General features: G+C 39.7%; 1 protein-coding gene across 13 annotated transcripts in view; it reads left to right on the forward strand.

The window, feature by feature from the left end:
• The window catches only part of FOXP2 (forkhead box P2), a 350,478-nt gene that overhangs the window by 72,701 nt on the left and 258,678 nt on the right, over positions 1–19,099 (forward strand). For 9 of the 13 annotated variants that reach the window (XR_014555348.1, XM_083699205.1, XM_083699192.1 and 6 more), the window contains one exon: positions 9,789–9,875. The exons of 1 other annotated variant lie outside the window; for it this stretch is intronic. The gene's annotated coding sequence lies outside the window, so the exon portion shown is untranslated. Of the gene's footprint in view, positions 1–9,788; positions 9,885–19,099 lie in introns of all 13 variants that reach the window. 3 more of the 13 variants (XR_014555349.1, XM_083699191.1, XM_083699202.1) reach the window with 1 other exon arrangement.

A 19,099-nucleotide genomic window follows, 5' to 3' on the forward strand; every position in this document is an offset into this window, starting at 1 on the left:
CTGTGTCTGTGCGTGACAGAGCTCACATCCATATCATGCCTGTTCAACATAAATTTAAAAGCCTTCCATATCAGTAAATTAAATAGACTTTCACCAGTTTTTAATTTACATGTAATTGATCCTTGTTTTCCCCCTTGCATCTCTCTCAGTGAGGAGTTCTTGGAATCAGCCTTTATCTAGGAATGTGCTGTTATAATAAATAATAAATATGCTTTACATAGCATGCTTTTAACCTACCGCGAGCCGAATTGTTGCAAGAAAGAAAACATTTATTTTTTTCCTGAAAATATTCCTTTTCTTCCTCTTTGTCAGTTCTGAAGTCTCATTCCACCATTCTGGTTTCCATTAATGCATGGTTGTTCACACTGAAAGGCAAAATGTACAGCTTCCCTACGAGGCCACTATTAATTCCACACTATCTCTCTCTGAGTAGTGCAGCTGGCACCCTACCCCCAGGAGAACAAGCTCATCGCTTCTCCCACATGCTTGTTCTCTACCAGCTCAGGCAGCAGGAGTCCTAAGTTAGCTCTCAAATATTGGTCTTGCTCATGGCAGCACAGAGTGTGCTACAATGCCTCTGGGCTATCTGAAAATTATATTTCTAGCACAGTAGGAGTGAAACTACAGAGCTGTGGTGGCATTCAAAGATAGGAAATTCATAAAGAAGGCCAGATTCCCTCTTCTGAGTACAGTAATAAGCAATGGAAGTTTATTTACTTAATCTTTTAAAGTAAAATATAAATGTTCTTAAAGATGAAAAGCATAGAGAACAACATAACTGATTTATATGTTTGGCTTTCATTGAAGCTGTATTGTTCGCATTTGGCAAATGAATACACAAATTAAATCTTATTTGACCAGTGTGAGCCTTATTTACATATAACTGTATGCTTTGATTCTTCGCTTTCAAGACAACTTAAATTTATTCATTGTGGTAACCGTGTAGTATATGTAGTATAGGGATCCCCAAGCCAATCAAGTATCCCTTTTTGAAAGGCTGACAACTACCACCTGTTGAATTTTTACTGCACCAACAGAAACCCAAATTCACAGCCCTAACACCCCAGGATTCTTAGAGAATGAGATGCGGCTCAATACTTTCCTGCAACCCCCCACTAAAAATAGGGAAGGGAAAACTTTATTCCACTAGCCTCATTGTCCAGCTTCCTAAGACACTGAATTTAGAATCTGAGGTGTCCTCCTGCTACCTCATTCCAATTGTTTATGTGCCACTCTTGAAGATACATACCAATATTTTTGTGTGTGTGTTCAAGTTTTAAAACACACTGCTCTGTTATATTATATGTTATATTTCTGCAAATAATATTTCTGCAAATAATAAGTCCAACATGCAAGACACCATACCATTGGGAATTTTGTCTTTTATTTTAATTTCCTTCATAACATTTTGTACATAATAAAACATGAAACATTAAAAAAAAAACCTTCTGTATACAGGATTGCCTTCAGATGTCTTATAAAAGCTGTATAGTTACAGTGATACCTCTTACAGATAGGTAGCCGTGTTGGTCTGCCATAGTCAAAACAAAAAAAATTCCTTCCAGTAGCACCTTAAAGACCAACTAAGTCAGTTCTTGGTATGAGCTTTCGTGTGCATGCACACTTCTTCAGATGCACCTCAGTGATACCTCTGGTTACAGACACTTCAGGTTACAGACGCTTCGGGTTACAGACTCCGCTAACCCAGAAATAGTACCTTGGGTTAAGAATTTTGCTTCAGGATGAGAACAGAAATTGTGCTCTGGTGGCGCGGCGGCAGTGGGAGGCCCCATTAGCTAAAGTGGTACCTCAGGTTAAGAACAGTTTCAGGTTAAGAACGGACCTCCAGAACGAAATAAGTTCTTAACCCAAGGTACCACTGTACTTATTTCATTGGCTTGGGAAGTCACATAACTCCATCCAACATATCTCTGATCAAAACAGGGATGTCCTAAGGAAAAGCGGGATATTCCACGATCAAATCAGAACCAGGATGGCTTCTGTAAATCTGGGACTGGAAAATAGGGACTTGGAGAGTCTCTCCATGATAGTGTTTCCTTATACCTTATTCTTAACTATATTGCTGTTTATGTGCAAGGCAAGCCTATGCACTCAGAAGTGAGCAGCACTATCTTCCAGTTGTTTAGGAGTGAAGTATTTAACAATCCTAATTCGGAATCGACCAAATAGCAAATTCAGATTGGGAAAGGGGTGAAAGTCTATGATAGTTACAAATGCATTTTTTAAAAATTCACTTAGGAACTTTAAAAATGGAGCAACCTTGAATAGAACTTCCTATTTCTGTAGCATTGACTTGCCAAGAGCTTGGAAGTATTGCAGTTCAGCTGAGCATTATCAGTAGGCTTCTTGTGTTTGCTCCTCATACAGAAAATAAAAAGGCCTTTTGACTTGAATCATGGACCCCCAAGCACATTCTGATTTGTCTCTCAAGAGTCCCTAATGTATGTATTTTTCGGAAGCTTTCTTCCTCTCTTCCTTTTTAAAAATAAACACTTATAAAATATATTGCTTGCAGTTATGTTCGAAATGACTGGCCTGTGAGAAGCCACCTGCCTTCACTGCCTCTGGTTTCGTGTACAGCCTTTATGATCAAAGTTGCACCATAGTCTTGGGAAGAGGAAAAAAACTTGTTTCCTTTATTTTTGAGATGGTACATGCCTCTGCTTTATTTTCACTACATAGTATAGATTATAAAGTGCACATCCAAACCCCTCCCCGCCAACTTCCATAATTTTCAGTGCACATTCCAGGTGCATTGGCATAAAGTCAACCTGAAATTGTTTGACTTTCTATAGATTTTTTCAGATCTAATTTTGTAGTGTGTGAAAATTTACCAAAAGCAGAATAATGGTAGAAATGTTGCTTGTCACTTGATTCTCTGTAATGTGCTCCTTTTCAGCAGACAATTGGTTAGTTGGACTTTAATATTAGCACAAGAAATTTGTAGTTTTTCTTTTTCTTTTAACCTGGAAAATAATGGAAATACTTGTAAAAAATGAATTATATGTCCTTTAAAATAAAGCATGGACTTTTTTTTACACTACTTTTTAAAAAGTGCATACCGTATTTTTCGCTCTATAAGACGCACCAGACCATAAGATGCATCTAGTTTTTGGAGGAGGAAAACAAAAAATAATATTCTGAATCTCAGAAGTCAGAACAGCTGTTCTGGCTTCTGGGATAGATGCGCAGCCTGGTATTCGCTCCATAAGACGCACACACATTTTCCCTTACTTTTTGGGAGGGGAAAAGTGAGTCTTATAGAGCAAAAAATACGGTAATTTATTACTTAGCCAATGAAATGGTTCTCATTGGAATATTTATGAAATTTGCCAGTCAATCCTATGCATCTTTATCAAGAAGTAAGATCCCCTCTGTTTAGTGATTATCCTAGGTAAATGTGCACAATATGTCAGTATTTCAAGGGAGAGGTGAAAAGGTTGAAGGGCTAGGTCAGAAGGACAGCAGAGGCAGGATACTTGAGACTAGTATAGGTAAGGTCAGTAAGGCAGGATGCTGGCTGATAGCCTCTGATGCTCAAAAGGTTGCATGCTGTTTGCTGCTGATTGGTCTGGCAGTGCATATCCTGCCAGTGCTGCTGCACTCATGCTTCCTCCACCCTTCCACGGGCCCCCACAGCTCAAGCTTTCCCCTGTCTATGCAGAACAAGACGTCACCTATTTCACACACTTGTTGCAAGGATTGAGGAGATGGCAGCGTGACAGCAGCAACAGCATAACTGTTCAGTGCTGAGCAGAAGTGGGAGTACGCTGCTCAGCAAACAAGGTGAAAGGGTGGTATGTGAAGGAGGCCAGTGGCTGAGTACCTACCACCCACCTGAACCTCAGTTCTGAAAGCAGCCAGGTTTGTGCTGCAGCATATGCACAGAGGTTGAGGCTGGGCGAGCTAAGTGCAATTGATGGCATGCTCCCCACTGTGAGGGTAGCAGCAATATACCCAGCTGTGTTTGCTGCTGCACTCAGGCACTGGGGTGGCCACAGTCTTACCATCCATTCTGTGGATTCTCTGCTGCCTATGAATCTGCTACATGCACTTCTCCCAATACAAGTGAGAGGTAGGCAGCATCTGTACTGAGTGGCCTGTGCCCTTGTTAAGAAACCAGGAGCAGGGGGTGGCATCAACAGGAAAAAGCAATGGGAAACTTGATTTACATCCATTATTGAAATGGCCTTTTACCTTGCTGATTTTAAGTCATGATTTATATCAAGATGATTTAAAATCAGTGATTTAAATCATGACAAAATCAACAAGATAAAATCATGACATAAAACCAGCAGTTCTCAGCTGCTAACAACTTATGGGGGTGGGGAACCTCTGTCACAGTGTTATACATTAAGTAATCAAATTGCAGCGTTCATGAGCTGACTGTCCTAAAGATATCTAGTAAGCTTCACCATCTGTTTTGTTTAGCTGAAATATGAATGTGCATCTGTTTCCCCTGCTGACGAAAAGGCAAAATAATAAATCTAAGTAAATCAACCAGTTAAATGTGAGATATTAGAGAGCATTAATTCTCCGTTCCTCGAAAACGTTACCTACTAAATCGAGCAATTTCCCTTGGAAAAATGGTGGAGGCTTTATGATTTATAAATAACCCATCAGATTCTGTGAAATGTAAGGAGGGAATATGATGGCAGTGGTCACTGTCATTCTAGCGCCATTTCAGTTTCTTCTTCTGGAGGATGTGAATATGAACTTTGATGGAATGACACCAACTACTTGTATGCCTGACCCTTTCCCTTCCTTGGCTTTATCCATTTCTTGGCTCCTAAGGGTGGAATGGGTAAGGGTGTGTGTGTGACAAACTTTTATTTAAGAGATGGCCACTGTTTTAGTGAGCCTAAAGGAGGCAATGGTAAGACCCTTTGTTAAAAAAGAAAAGAGAAGGAAGGATAGAAGGAAAGAAAGGCCACTACCAAACACTTCTTGGCCAGGTCTCAAATATCTTCCATATTTGAGTAAAATGCTGGCCTGTGTTATAACTTTTCAGCGCCATGTCTGGTGTTGCCTCTACAACAGGATCTGTTGCAGGATCTGATTTCTTTCCGCAGGGCCTGTAAGACAGAGTTGTTCCGCCTGGCCTTTGGCTTGGAGCCAATTTGATTCCCTCTCTCTCTCTCTCTCTCTCTCTCTCTTTTTTTTCCCTCCTCTTTCTTTCTTTTCCTTCTCCTGCGATGAGGCTACATTTTAATATTTTAATGTTCCATTATTTTAATGTTGTATTTTATTTTTGTTTTTAATTTGCAATCATTCATCTTGTTTTTATTATTGCTTGTAAGCCGCTCTGAGCCCGGCCTTGGCTGGGGAGGGCGGGGTATAAATAAAAAATTATTATTATTATTATTATTACAAAGCCAAGCAATGTACAATTCAGATTAATGGGGGAAATACTATATTTTTAAAGTAGTAATAATTATTTGATCCTTTAAGATTAGCTTGTATTTGCTATGTTGTATGAGAGCAGATTGATACACCTTGTTTTTGTTATTGTTATTTCCAGTCTTATTTCTGAAATGCATAAACACATGTGCAGATATACAGGTGTGTTCATACAGGTTCACATGCATCTCTGAGTGAAAGCAAGGCTAAGTTTAGTTAGCAAATACATGCATCGCATGCATAATTTCACCTTGTTAGAAAAATGTGTGTGTGGGCAAAATCTTCTAATTTTATACAGGAAAAATATGAGAATAACATAATACTTTAAAAATATTCTTACTTACCCAATTTTCTTTGTGTATTTTACAAATAGGATGTGATGTTTTGAATATGCTTCAGGGTTCAGTAGTTAGTATAATGTTCTATTTTCTGCAGCAAAAGCATGTCAAGGTGATCTCTGTGGGTGGTTAATATTTTTGGAGTTTTAGTTTTGAACCATGAAATTATGTAAAATTGGAGAGCTTGGTTCTGTGATGTCTTTAAAAGAGAAATTAATGGAGAAGGGAAGCACAACTGTAGTACTTTTCATTGAGGATTGTGAATGCTGTAGTTTTAGTTAGAGATACTATCTAATCACTTGATTTTAGTCATGCCTAATATTGGAGAAAATGTTGATGTGTTAGGTTTGGTCCTGTTGAAATTGCATATTATATGAATCATGGGAAAGGGAAAGTAGAATGACACATATCCATATCTGCTAGTTGGCCAGGGGATACCCATCCTGTCTTAAGAACACAGTGGCTACATCAGTATTAATGTTCTTACCAGGGAGAATAAAAATGTTTTAAGTGTCAGTTATATTGAGTAGCAGTAATATTTCTTCCTCTAGAACCACCTAAGTATTGTTTTTTAATCAGTGTCTTATCAGTCTACTAATAGAGGATGTCTGTGTCATCTGCCCAGGTTACTTCCTGGGGCAATTGTTTCTGGGGCATGTATACAGTGCGACTAGTAGAGATGCAACTGCTGGGATTTACCGGGACTTGGTGGCATTCATGTCTTCTTTGAGATGCCCCCCCCCCCCACTTACGAAGGGGTTATGTTCTGGGCCCCTGTGCACATAACTGAAATTGCGAAGGTGGAGAATACCCCACGTGCATAGAGTGGAGAGAGAGACTGAGAAACTGACTCACATGTGCTGCTGGGGCTGCTGCCTGGAAGTCACTTGGGGCCACTGCACCAAGCCTTCCCTCCAATCCCTCCCATTGTAGTGGGCTAGTGGCCGAGAGTGACTTCCAGGCAGCAGCCCCGAGTGAGGGAAGGCCTGGGATACACTGAGCAGCACTTCCAAATATATGCGACACTTCTTACTTTTCCCTTAAGCAAAGAGTTTTCCAGAATAGAATCACATAATTTTTGGTAGGCTGAAAACACCTTTCCTTTATTCAAATTCATATCTAAATTAAAGGGAAAGGCCAACTTTTGAAATGGGGATGTTGGGAACATACAAAAAATTGTCTCTTTTTATAGGTACAGTTTTAAGTCACGATATTGCCAAATAGCTCTTATGCTTCATTACTTGATATTTAAAATATGCTTTCATGAATATACGGAACACACTGGCAAATTAATACTCTAGCAGCATAAGTAGTGATATAAAATAGCATGTAAAATTTGGCTAATGAGATCACAGTAAGTACTTGGACCTCTTCATGAGCTCATTTCACTTTCACATGATTATAAAACATAACTGTTAATTTATTTTTTGCATGTCCTTGTTAATTATAATGGTATCCAGTAGTGCTGCTGTAGCTAAGGGTCTCTCAATATTTCCTTACAGAAGGGTTACATAACTAAAGAGCCAGTGCTGGATTGTAGTGGGAAATTTTACACACAATTTCATTCTTAATTCACAATAGCTTGAATTAAAACTGTTAGAGTATAATTGTCCCCATTTTCTATTTTAGGAGACTTCTGGAGTTATGCTGTGTGTGGGTTAAAATGGATAACCATTTTTATTAGTTGTTAATAGTTTAACCATTTTTGTTTTAGTTTCCTGGGTAGTGGAATAAAGGAAGAGGTAAATCTTTTGATCCTACTTTGTACTGAGTGAGCTCCCCTAAGGTGAATTAGGAATTGGCTCAGCATATGCAGTCCTTCTTGAGAAGTTACAGGAAAAGTTTGTCTCTCCTGTAACTTTAGGGTTGAAATGTTATATAAGTATACTCACAATGCCATGAGTGTATGTCATATCATATTGCTCCCTAGAACTATACTTCTCAATGCCACTGATAGAAGACAGTTACTTGGATAGTTGCCCTTTCCTACCACCAGAACAAACACAGCCATGAACACAAGAGGGATTTAGATGAGGATAGAGGACAGCGGTTGATATTGACCATACTTTGTTGGCATGCATCTTCCTTGAGAGACAACGGAGTGCACCTTTGGGGGTGAAGTCAAACGGCTGCATTTGCAGCACTGAAGTGACCTCCCTGGGTGCTAGCCTGGGCAGTGTGTGTCCCTCCCCCAAGTGGAGACTGTTTAATCAGGTGCTCTGGTTATGTAGTTTATATCAGTGAACAAGAGCTTAACAGAATATAAGGAACAAACATTAAATAACTTTTATGTATGCGCCCACAAAGCAACAGACTCTTACATCTTTTGCATTCTGAGCAGGTAAAGAATTTTGGAGGATAAGTGATTCTTAAATCATAATACAGCTGAACATTACGAACTGGACATATTCATATTTCAAATGAGGTGATGGTGAATATTGTGACATTAGGAGCACTAATAGCGCTCCTCGGTGGCTTTCTGTAAAACAAACATATGAAAGGAATAGCAATAGTATGTGTTACAAATGCACCTGTAATTCTGTAGCTTAAGCTATTCAGCTGCACAATTAGTCCTCCTTTGGTTTTGTTTTTCCTTTAGACGCCTTGTGGCAGGGTCCGTGTGGCCCTGGGTTGCTTGAGGGCATTGTGTAATTATGCCAATCAAATTATCCTTTTAGCAAGTTTGACCTTTTGCAACCTTCTCATAAATATTGTGCCCTTAAGTTTCATTGCACATTGGACTCCTGCATGCAGAAGACCCCAGACCCAGTTAACAGCATATCAAGTGTCAGGGAACTGCCATCGGAGGGACAGGTGGTGGAGAGGCTCCAGGAGAATAGGAGAGACTCTACAGCAGAAGAAGGAACCAGTAGGGGGAGAGCAGGAGTTCCAGCGGAAAGGGAATCGGGGGAGAGGCTCTGGGATACTTCTAGTGAGAACAGTGAGGAGGTAACAAGACCCCCTTTAGCAACCCCCACCCCTCGCCGGAAGCTGTCACGCAGAGAGTCCAGGAGGCGCATGTCCGTCAAACAACTTTTATGTTGGAGTAAGTTCCGTAGACGCCCACTGTCGGATTCTACCAGCGACTGACGGAGTCATGCTTTGGGGGCTCCGTTAGTGCCTAGGTTTGGGTGACTAGCCAAACCCCAGAGGGATCAAGCTTTTACGCACAAGCAGCTCATTATCCCATCACATCAAGTCAAAATGGTTATCAAGCGGCTGGGCTAGCAAATGCCTCTGCCTAAGTCTTGGAGATTTACTCTCAATTGTAGTAGATAGATTTAGAGTCTGGGATCTTGGGGAGCAATCCATATCCCCGATCTACCACTCATCTACCATCATCACATGTTTCATGTCTTCATTGGGGAAAGGGTACTAAATGGAGGACTGATTTCCAAGCATTTGCTCCATAGTGAGTATTGGGAAGTTAGATTTTATTGCACAACACCCCTGTCTACTGGCAATGTGAAGATTCCAGGAGTTCCAGGTGCTTACCCAAAGTGTGTGTTTCCTTCAGAAGGAGGCACAGCAGAGACTGTGGTGCCTTTATGATGCATGGTATATTTACACATATATCCAACCTGAGCCTACGATGGAGGCTTTCACAGCATTAATACCCCAAGAGGGCCTTCTTTCTTCCATAGCTGCAACTTTGGATTTAAACAGAAATAAAGCATCACTCTCCTGGTTCTTTGCTTTTAGCTCACATCACTCCAACTCTCTGCTCTCAACTCTAGCTTTGTTTTTCTAAGGAGGAGGCTCCACCCGTTTGCTGTCTTGCACAGAGCCCTTTCCTTTGTTCTGCTTAATGACACCTCACCTCACCATGAAGCTAGCTTGGCTATGAAGGGGGCCCAGGCATTCAGCCTAACCCTTCCCCCAACTCATAGCACTATGATGAATGACAGTTATTGTTCACAAGAAGGTTTGGTGGCGATGCCGGTAAATACGTCATAAAGTGAAATGGAAATATATATCACTAGTCAGGGTAAAACACAAGTTATAGCTGTCATATTTGGCTTTTATCAGGTGGTCTGCAATGCTGGAATTGATGTTCTGTACCACTCCAATTCAAGGCTGAAAATTAGAAAGGCTTTTTGAAGTCTGCAAAGGAAGGTAAGTACAGTTCATTACTGTCAACTGCATTTCCCCCATCATAAAATTGTGCTTGTTTCTCTCTTCCCCCTAACAAACAAACCCCAGTGTAGATCATGTGTTCTGTGATGAACATTGCTTCGTATGTAAAGCTGGTTCTGGAGACCATAAGTAATCAGGTTTTGACCCAGAGGGAAGACAACTAGTATTGCTCACATAACTTCTTTCTTTTCCTGCCCACAAACTTTCAAGATTATGCCAAGAGGGCTGGCCTAATCTTGCATGATGTGAAATTTCAGGCATAGACTCTGATACAGCTGCTGCTCTGTGTGAGCAATGAACTTTGAATGGAAACCTTCTACTTGAAGTGTGTTATTTTTCCGGGTTTCCTTTTCAGAAGATTGGTGCAAGTTCTCAAACCTGATTTAAAAGCAAAAAGCAAATTGTAGCTTTGTGTGTAGTTATGTGTGTAGAGCTGCAGAGGAGAACTACGCACAAGATTCTACTGTGCACACAGAGGGTGCACTGTCCCATGTGACATATGTCAGAGAAGAGGCACTGGTCAAGACAAAACAAAAGCCAAATTGTGCCCCTTGCTTATCATAACCCCTTTTCAACACTTAGGGCTATACCTCATATGGCTATTGCCTAGAGCCAGCAGGCGGGGAAACAGATACATCCACCATAGTGGATTACGCAACCAAATATCCAGAAGCCATTCTGTTGCGAAGCATTGAAACGGAAATGGTGGGAACTGCTTTAATTAACTATATGAGTAGATTGGGCTGTGCCAGTAAAATAGTCACTGACTTAGGTTCTTCTTTCACATCAAGACTAATGAAAAGACTATGGGAAGTGTGTGGTATTAAGCATTTAACATCAACACCTTACCACCCTGAAACTATTGGATTAGTTGAAAGATTTAATGGAACCCTCATGAGAATGATTAAAGCCTATACCGTGGAAAATCCCAATGATTGGGATGACAAGATACAACCAGTACTGTATGCATATAGGGATGTACCCCAAGAAAGTACCGGGTTTAGCCCATTTGAATTATTGCTGGGACGTAAAGTGAAAGGGCCCCTGGACTTAGAATCATAGAATCATAGAGTTGGAAGAGACCACAAGGGCCATCGAGTCCAACCCCCTGCCAAGCAGGAAACACCATCAGAGCACTCCTGACATATGGTTGTCAAGCCTCTGCTTAAAGACCTCCAAAGAAGGAGACTACACCACACTCACTTACTTCGCATGAATTGGGAAGAACAGTGAGATCAAGATCCAGAGTCCGTAGTGGAGTATTTGTTTAATTTGCAGAATACCTTAAAGAGATCCCTAGAGTTAGCGGGGAGGGGGGGATTTAAAAAGTTCCCAAACCAAGAAAAAACCTGGTATGACAAGAAGGCCAGGGTAAGGTCATTTGCACCCGAGAGTGAAGTATTGCTGCTGAGACCAATTAAAGGGAACAAACTACAATTAGCTTGGGAAGGACCATATAAAATAATAGCCAAAATGAATAAAGTAAATTATGTGATCCAACACGAAGAGGAAGGGCAGAAAGTGGTGCATGTAAATATGATCAAACCTTATTTTAGAACAGAAAAAGGGGCACTGTATGCCCTACAAGAGGATCCAGGTGAACCAGACATACCATGTTGGGGGGACGAGAGAGAGTCCCAGGGTAGTTTAAAGGACATAAAATTGGATCCATCTTTAACCCTTAAACAGTAAGAGGAAGTAGAACAGATCTTGCAGGAATATGAATCTTTATTCAGTAATATTCCAGGAGTGGCCAAGGGTGTGGAACATCGGATAGACACAGGGGAAGCCAAACCCATTGCTGTGAACCCCTACCGGATACAGAATTGGGGCCATATTATGCCAGCCAGGACCAGAGGGAGACCTACATCCAATCACCTACATCAGCAAAAATTTACTGCCTAGAGAAAAGCACCTCTCGATGGTTGATAAAAAATGTTTGGCAATTGTGTGGGCCCTTCAAAGATTGAAGCCTGGGGACGAGGCTTTGTGTTATGTACAGACCACTCACTGTTGATATGGCTGCAATCGATGAAGAGTAATAGTAAGTTGCTACGTTGGGCCTTATTACTACAAGACTTGAATTTTACCATTAAAAGTGTGAAAGGATGCTTGAACATTGTGGTGGATGGCTTATCACAAAAACCAGAGAGTGAAGGATGAACCGAGACAATCAACAATTTAAGAAGTTAACTCTCCTGAATCGAAACTTCTTAAGGGGGGAGGTATGTGACGTTAACATATGAGAGTGCTGGAGGTGAAATAGTTAAACAAGTTACCCAATCAGAACCCAGGGGGTGGAGTCAGAGGGACCATAAAACCAGCTCTGGGAGGGGCAAAGGGAGTTGGGTGGTTGGAGTGGGAGTGAATTGGGATAGAGTCTGGGTAGGTTGAGTTAGTGTAGTGAAATAAGCTGAGTCAGGATCAGTTAGGAGCTAGGAAGACAAGTAAATATCTGAGAGGTGGTTTAATGAGTGAGAGCAGATAGCGAAAGTTATAGGTCTGGATAGGCACCCCATGATTGTGATTGACCGATACCGTTTATGAAACCACACACTTGTTAAACTGCAATAAATAAACAAAAGTTTATGTTCCAGTTTAACCCTGACTGGACTCAGTATTGTACCAGGTAGGGCCTGGGTAGTGGCAGCGAGAAATAAAGTGGTGGCATAGGTATCAATAGACGGTGAAACGTCCAGGGACCCACAGTCCACTGTAATCAGCCTGCTGCCAAGGCATAGCATATTCCTTCCTTATGACATTGCAAAAATGCAGGTCTTCTCTCTGGCTCCTTAGCCAACAAACTGACATCCATGCCACCTCCCATTTTGAGTACTTGAGTCTTCTTGCTGGGAACTCACTGATCCCTCACATCTATCCAGATTTCTCTTCCAGAATCAAGTCATATTTCTCATTGCTTTGATCATGTGACATTTCTCCTGAAATCCTAAATTCGGATACTGTTTCCTCCCAGATCCAGCACAATCTTCTTATACTGTACTTACAGAACATATTTGTAAATACGTCACTCTTACTTCTTTGAAGTCTAGTATATTTTCTTGTTTCCTCCCTGTATTGTTACTTAGTCTTTAACTAGGCCTATGCATGTACAACTAAAACAACAATATACTGCTTTAGCTGAGATTCCTGCATTGCAGAGGGTTGGACTAGATGACCCTTGGCGTCCCTTCCAACTCTAAGATTCTATGCTTCCCTCTTCCCTTTCCTCTGTTTCCCCTATGTGAAATCATAGAATCATAAGTTGGAAGAGACCACAAGGGCCATCGAGTCCAACCCCCTGCCAAATGTTAGACTATAAATTGCTTAAGGCAGAGACTTGTCCTTCTGTATCTGTGAATAACATGCAGTGATGGAGATTAGATAGATAGATCTGTGTGTGTGTTTGTATCTGTGTGTATGTATGTATATGCACGTATATGCGTAGGTTAATAATACATTTTGACTGTTGAAATGGTTGAAATTGAGCATTCATTGATATAGTGTCAGTGAATATTATGATCCTTTAGTAATGTGGTGTTGATGACCTGAGTGGCACAGTAATGAGCTAAATGCCCCCCAAACAATAAAAACCAAAGAAAATGGGTTGATCCTTGGAGGAATTTTTTTCCTTTGTGTATGGTTCTAGGGATTAGACTATTTCACAGGATATTGTTTCTGGGTTAGTAGCGCATGCAGTCCCAGGACTTCTCCTGCATCTTGTCTATGACTAGTACATGCGATCTTAGCTCAGACAGACCAAAACAGCTAGAGAATAGAAAGAATGACCCGACACTGCTATTTTTTAATGCAACTATATCAAAGTTAGACATAGGTTTGTACCTTACATACGAGGTAACAAAAAGATCAAAATAGCATTTTAAGTTTTCAACAGGTTTATGACTGAGCTCTAATAGATCCCTTTCTAAACTGTTAATAAGACCCAGAGAAACAGGATAATTGGGGGCTTTCATGCCATTTTTCAAAATTGGGTAACATTGCAGTGTAGAATTCAGAATTGTCTTACGTCTAAATTCTGCTTCTTAACCTTTTTCAAACTAAACTCATCATAAAGATGCTGTGATGATTACTGAAACATTGTGTACAAAGTGAGCAGCAGATAGATGGGTCAACCCTCAATTTTCTATCAGATTATTATGATTGGGTAGATTTTTCTCATTGTTACTTAGTGTTGAATGATTATTATAATTGATTTATGTAATTTTTGATAATTTGGATGCCTCGAGCATGAAAGTAGAAAGACAAGATACAAATCTAATAAAGAAATGTCACTATGCACAGGTGATGTAGGCATCTTACATAGGTGTAAAACGTATGTGCTAGGGAATAATTGTCTTATTGGAAATTAAGTGAGTTAGACGAGTGAAAAGTGTGTTCTGTTAGGCCTGCATGAGCTGTACTACCAAAGAATTAATGGAGTGGCATGAGCTGTATTCTAGAAGTTTTCACATTCCTGGCTAGAAAGTAAATGATATGATAGCAGTGAGTGGGAAAGGATGAATAATAAAAGAAATTATAATATATGTATATCAATACTTATTTATGTTGATATTTGTAAAAAAAAGTGTGTTCATTGTCAAGCTCTGTGGGGAACCAACCAATTTTATGACACATTTGAATCACTCTAACAAGATAATTGTAGCCTGTTAGAACTCTTAGACACGTTAGAACTTATAGAAACATATTAAATGGAATTTAGAAATGAACATAGTCCTTTCCCTTCTTTTGCAAAGTCAAATGTACTTTGCATTTGTAAAAATCAAATTTGTGGCCTGGAACTACTAGATAGTAAATTTTCCTATGATTATACAAAGTAGCAAAATATGGATTTTAACAGGCCTCCTTTTCAATTGAAGTGAACATTAAGTACATTCTTAATGGTCTGATTTGCTGGGAAGAGCACTATTACAATAATCTTCTTCTTTTTTACAGCCCATATCAGAGATGAACTTGCATCACTTATTACAAAGTTTATGCTTTGGGAGACATTTTCACGGTATATCCAAGTGATGCCCGACATTTCTTGGAATTAATGATATCATCTTCCAAAAAAAGTTGTTTCTCAAACACATTTGATTGTTTTGCATGTAGTGGCTATTAACAGTAGCTATTTTTGAAATCTCCAACAGGTCTTTTTAAAGATACTAAAAACTGCTGCTGTTTCAGTTACTGTTTGAAAACTTTACAGAAGAGAAGGCATTATAGCCTAGCATTGAGGCACAAGTAGTAGAGGTGAAAACTCCATAATCTTCAGTTGACTTGAATTTTAAATGAATTTTAAAACTTGAAAACACTGGTCTATCTCTGTACGTAGTTGTTACGTAGAGTATACTGGACGTTAAGCATCATGCCAAGCCCTAGTTTGGAATCGAAATCAGAGACCTTCCACACATTAACCATAGTTCAGAGCTGATGATCTACTTTAATTCTCTTTCTGCTGAACATGCCAGTCTCTTAGATGCAGTAGTCTCTGAAACAGCAGCTGGCTGGTTTGTTAACTTAGATACCGCACCAGATTAGCACAAATCATGGTTTGCAAATTGCTTCAGAACACAGTTCTGATTCAGGCTTGCTCCCAATCGGAAACCATGGTTCTGACAATTTGGAGATTACATTAAACTGCAGTTAAATTTTCTTCACCATGGTTTGGGATGATGTCTGAATTGAACTGGAGCTTAGAGCACATTCCAAGCTGTCAACTTCATTAGGAAGATACTTTTGTGTTGAATTAGGCACCTGTGTTGTTTAAGCATATTGTAGTGTCAAGGGAGAATTTTCTTTTTCCCCTCCACTGCTACTTCACTCTGCCTTACTTGCTTATTCACTTCTGCCTTGTCTTACTCTAGTGTTCTCAGTGCAACTCACACCACAGCAGGTCTAATGTAGATTGACGCCTTTGCCAGAGGAGTGATTGAAACTTGTGTCTCATAGTTGCTAATGTTCACTGAACCATTTTATTGAAGATAAAGTAAATAAAATAGATTGCCATATGAGAATTCTCTGAAATCAAATGGAATAATTTGACAGGTTTAAGCCCGTGAAAAAAGCAAAGCACTGAAGCAGACGGGAATACTTTCTATTCACAGCATATCAAGGAAAAAGTTGTTTTCATTGTGTGTGATCTTAAATGTACCTGTAAATATACCCCCAAATGGTAAAGTTGAAAATCTGTTAGCAAGATTTAAATATTATTATTAAAAAGTAAGTTTAAAAAGGCTTAATAACTTTATGAAAAAGAACGCCGCTTTGCCAACTGTTGTATGAAATTTCAGCACATAGATTGCTAACCATCTATTTATCAGCACATTCATAATACAGTTTATTGTGTGTTCTGTAGGTAGAGATGACAGGCATAGGAAACCTGTATGTTTAATTGCATTTCATTTGAATAAAATTGAATTGCTGTTTGAAAATCATAATGTGCTGCACTTAAAGAGAAACAAGTAATCATTGCTGGCAAATAATTTTAACTATATGGTCTGAATGTTCTGTAGCATTACTGGTTTATGTAATAGATAGCAGCTTATCTGAACTGATAATTTTTTGCACCAATTCCAGCCAAATTCCCCCCTACCCTCCCTTTTCTTTTTAACCTCTTTCAGCCTGCACAACTTATGATCAGCCAAGCTGCCTTTACCCACCAGTAATGAATTCTGTTTGACAGCCCCCCCCCCCAGCAAAAACAGGATGTTTAGTGGGACATATGTGAATTGTTGCCTGTATTTGGCTTCATGAGTCACAAGATGTGCAGCTCAGTATGAGTGATGCCTTTTCATGCTTTTCCATGGCATGTGCATTTCCACACACTTTGTCCTTTGCTCCCAAACTTGATTGGGGGTAGGGTGTTACAGTTTATATGTTCTCCTTATGCCACAGGGCCCACCTGTGTTACATGTATAGGAAAATAATTGTTTTCTGGAGATGCGGCCATCTCCCCTCTTTCATTATTAGCCAGTTAACTGTCCATTTACGTGACTGGTTGTGAACTCTCTTCCACTTCCCTTATCCTTGAAGCCTTGCAGCACTGTAATATTCTGCTACAAGTAATATGTTTTATTTGCACACAGCTACAGTTGGGATTCTGAACTGATGGAAAAGCTGTTATCCCTCTTCACATAAAGCCACACCCATAGAACACAAAGAGGGAAGGGATGCTGTTCTTCATCCTATGCCATTACAATATTCCCTTCCTGGTGCTGAGCCATGAAAAATGTTTGTTGGTCACTCTGAGAATTACAGGTCAACCTTTGTTTTTTCATCCAAGAAAAGCTTGGACATACTTGGCACCAACACATGGATTCAAGAAATTATAACTTTTGAGAAAACAAAAGTAGATGTAATGTTCAGCATATGTTTCATTATCAATACAGGGTGTGGGTGTGAGTGTGTGCAGACACCTGGCTCATTTTAAAAGTCATTATGACTATCTGCCAAAGTTTCTAATTTGGAAAGACACATTTATGAATGTGTACAGTGCACCCTTTAGAAAATTGGCAGTTTTCTTCCCTTTTGAATATGATTTATTTTAGAATTCACTGTCCCAAAGGCTAACCTATTATGATTTTGATAGATTACAAACCCCAGTCCCTGCAGAAATAACTGTAGTGTGCTAAACTTTAGACATTGAGAAGACAAATATTGAAAGTGGGTTTCTGAAATACTAAATGCCCTATAATAATTCTCTTTAAAAGAGGCACATTCATGGCTCTGCCATGTAACTGTATTGCAACCTTAGAAATAGCTTGCTCATTGATACGGTTTACATTCATTGTGAGCTGCTCATTTCTCTTCATCTAAGGAGAGTGCGAGTTGCATGCCCTACATCTAGAAGCAGCTACTTCTCCAAAGGCGTAACAATTAATAGAGTAATAGCGATGAAAGAAAAGAAGCAGAGTTTGAATGTATTATACAATAGTTCTGGAGGAATAGAAAAAGGAATAAATGAGTATCTAAATATTTGCATCCAGATACATTTATATTATTGCTGTTCTAAAGGTGATTATTTTCTGTGGTTAATGTAAGACAAGATTTTTTTTTAAAGCAGGCTTGACCTCATTTGACCTTTCTGACGTTCAGTCAGTTAAAAGGTTTGTAAGACGGTTAATTACCAAACGGTATGATCATTATTCATCTCATCATTTGATATATAACGTCAAGTGAATTGCCTCCCTGGAGTGCACTGTGTTTCACAGATCAATAGATTTAGTAAGAGCTTGAAGGAGAGCTTTAAACATTCAAAGTGTATCCTGCTCACAAAATGCCTTATGTAGATATTTCGTGAGAGTTTGGAATTACTTTGTTTACTTCTAAGCAAGGCACATTGGTTTAAGTTTCTTATTACATTTTCTGATTTCACTGAAATTAAAATGTGGAAGTAGCTGCTGTTTTACACTGTGAAATATATATGTATATATAGTCCTAATTTTAAACACTTATTCACTGCCAGCCATGTGTTAAGTCCTTTAAATATTTTTTCCTGCTGTTCTAAATTGAAATCCGCTATTCCACATTCTTGTGGTACATCTTATTCTTTGCCCCAACACAGAAAATGGCTGTCCTGCATATTAAATATATACCTGTGTGTAATATTTATGCAGTATTTTTCCACATTTCCATTAGTTTTAATTACTTCAGTTTGTAACTTACCCCACCCCACATCCCTCAGGTGATAAAGAATATGCTTTGACTAAATTTGGATTTCAATGCTAACATCTTAATTATACAATACTTTTCTGGTTAAACCAAAAATCCTGTACATGGCTTGCTAAGACTTAGCAGTTGTGTATTATAGAGGGGAGACACGGGTGGCACTGTGAGTTAAACCACTGAGCCTAGGACTTGCCGATCAGAAGGTCGGCAGTTCGAATCCCCGCGACGGGGTGTGCTCCCGTTGCTCGGTCCCTGCTCCTGCCAACCTAGCAGTTCGAAAGCACATCAAAGTGCAAGTAGATAAACAGGTACCGCTGTGGCGGGAAGGTAAGCAGCATTTCCGTGCACTGCTCTGGTTCGCCAGAAGCAGCTTAGTCATGCTGGTCACATGACCTAGAAGCTGTACGCCGGCTCCCTTGGCCAATGAAGTGAGATGAGCGCCGCAACCCCAGAGTCGGCCACGACTGGACCTAATGGTCAGGGGTCCCTTTACCTTTATTATAGAGGGGTTGTTTCTTAAAATACCTAAGAAAAGG

This window comes from Podarcis gaigeae (assembly GCF_964106915.1).
Source record: "Podarcis gaigeae genome assembly, chromosome: 10".
NCBI lineage: Eukaryota > Metazoa > Chordata > Lepidosauria > Squamata > Lacertidae > Podarcis > Podarcis gaigeae.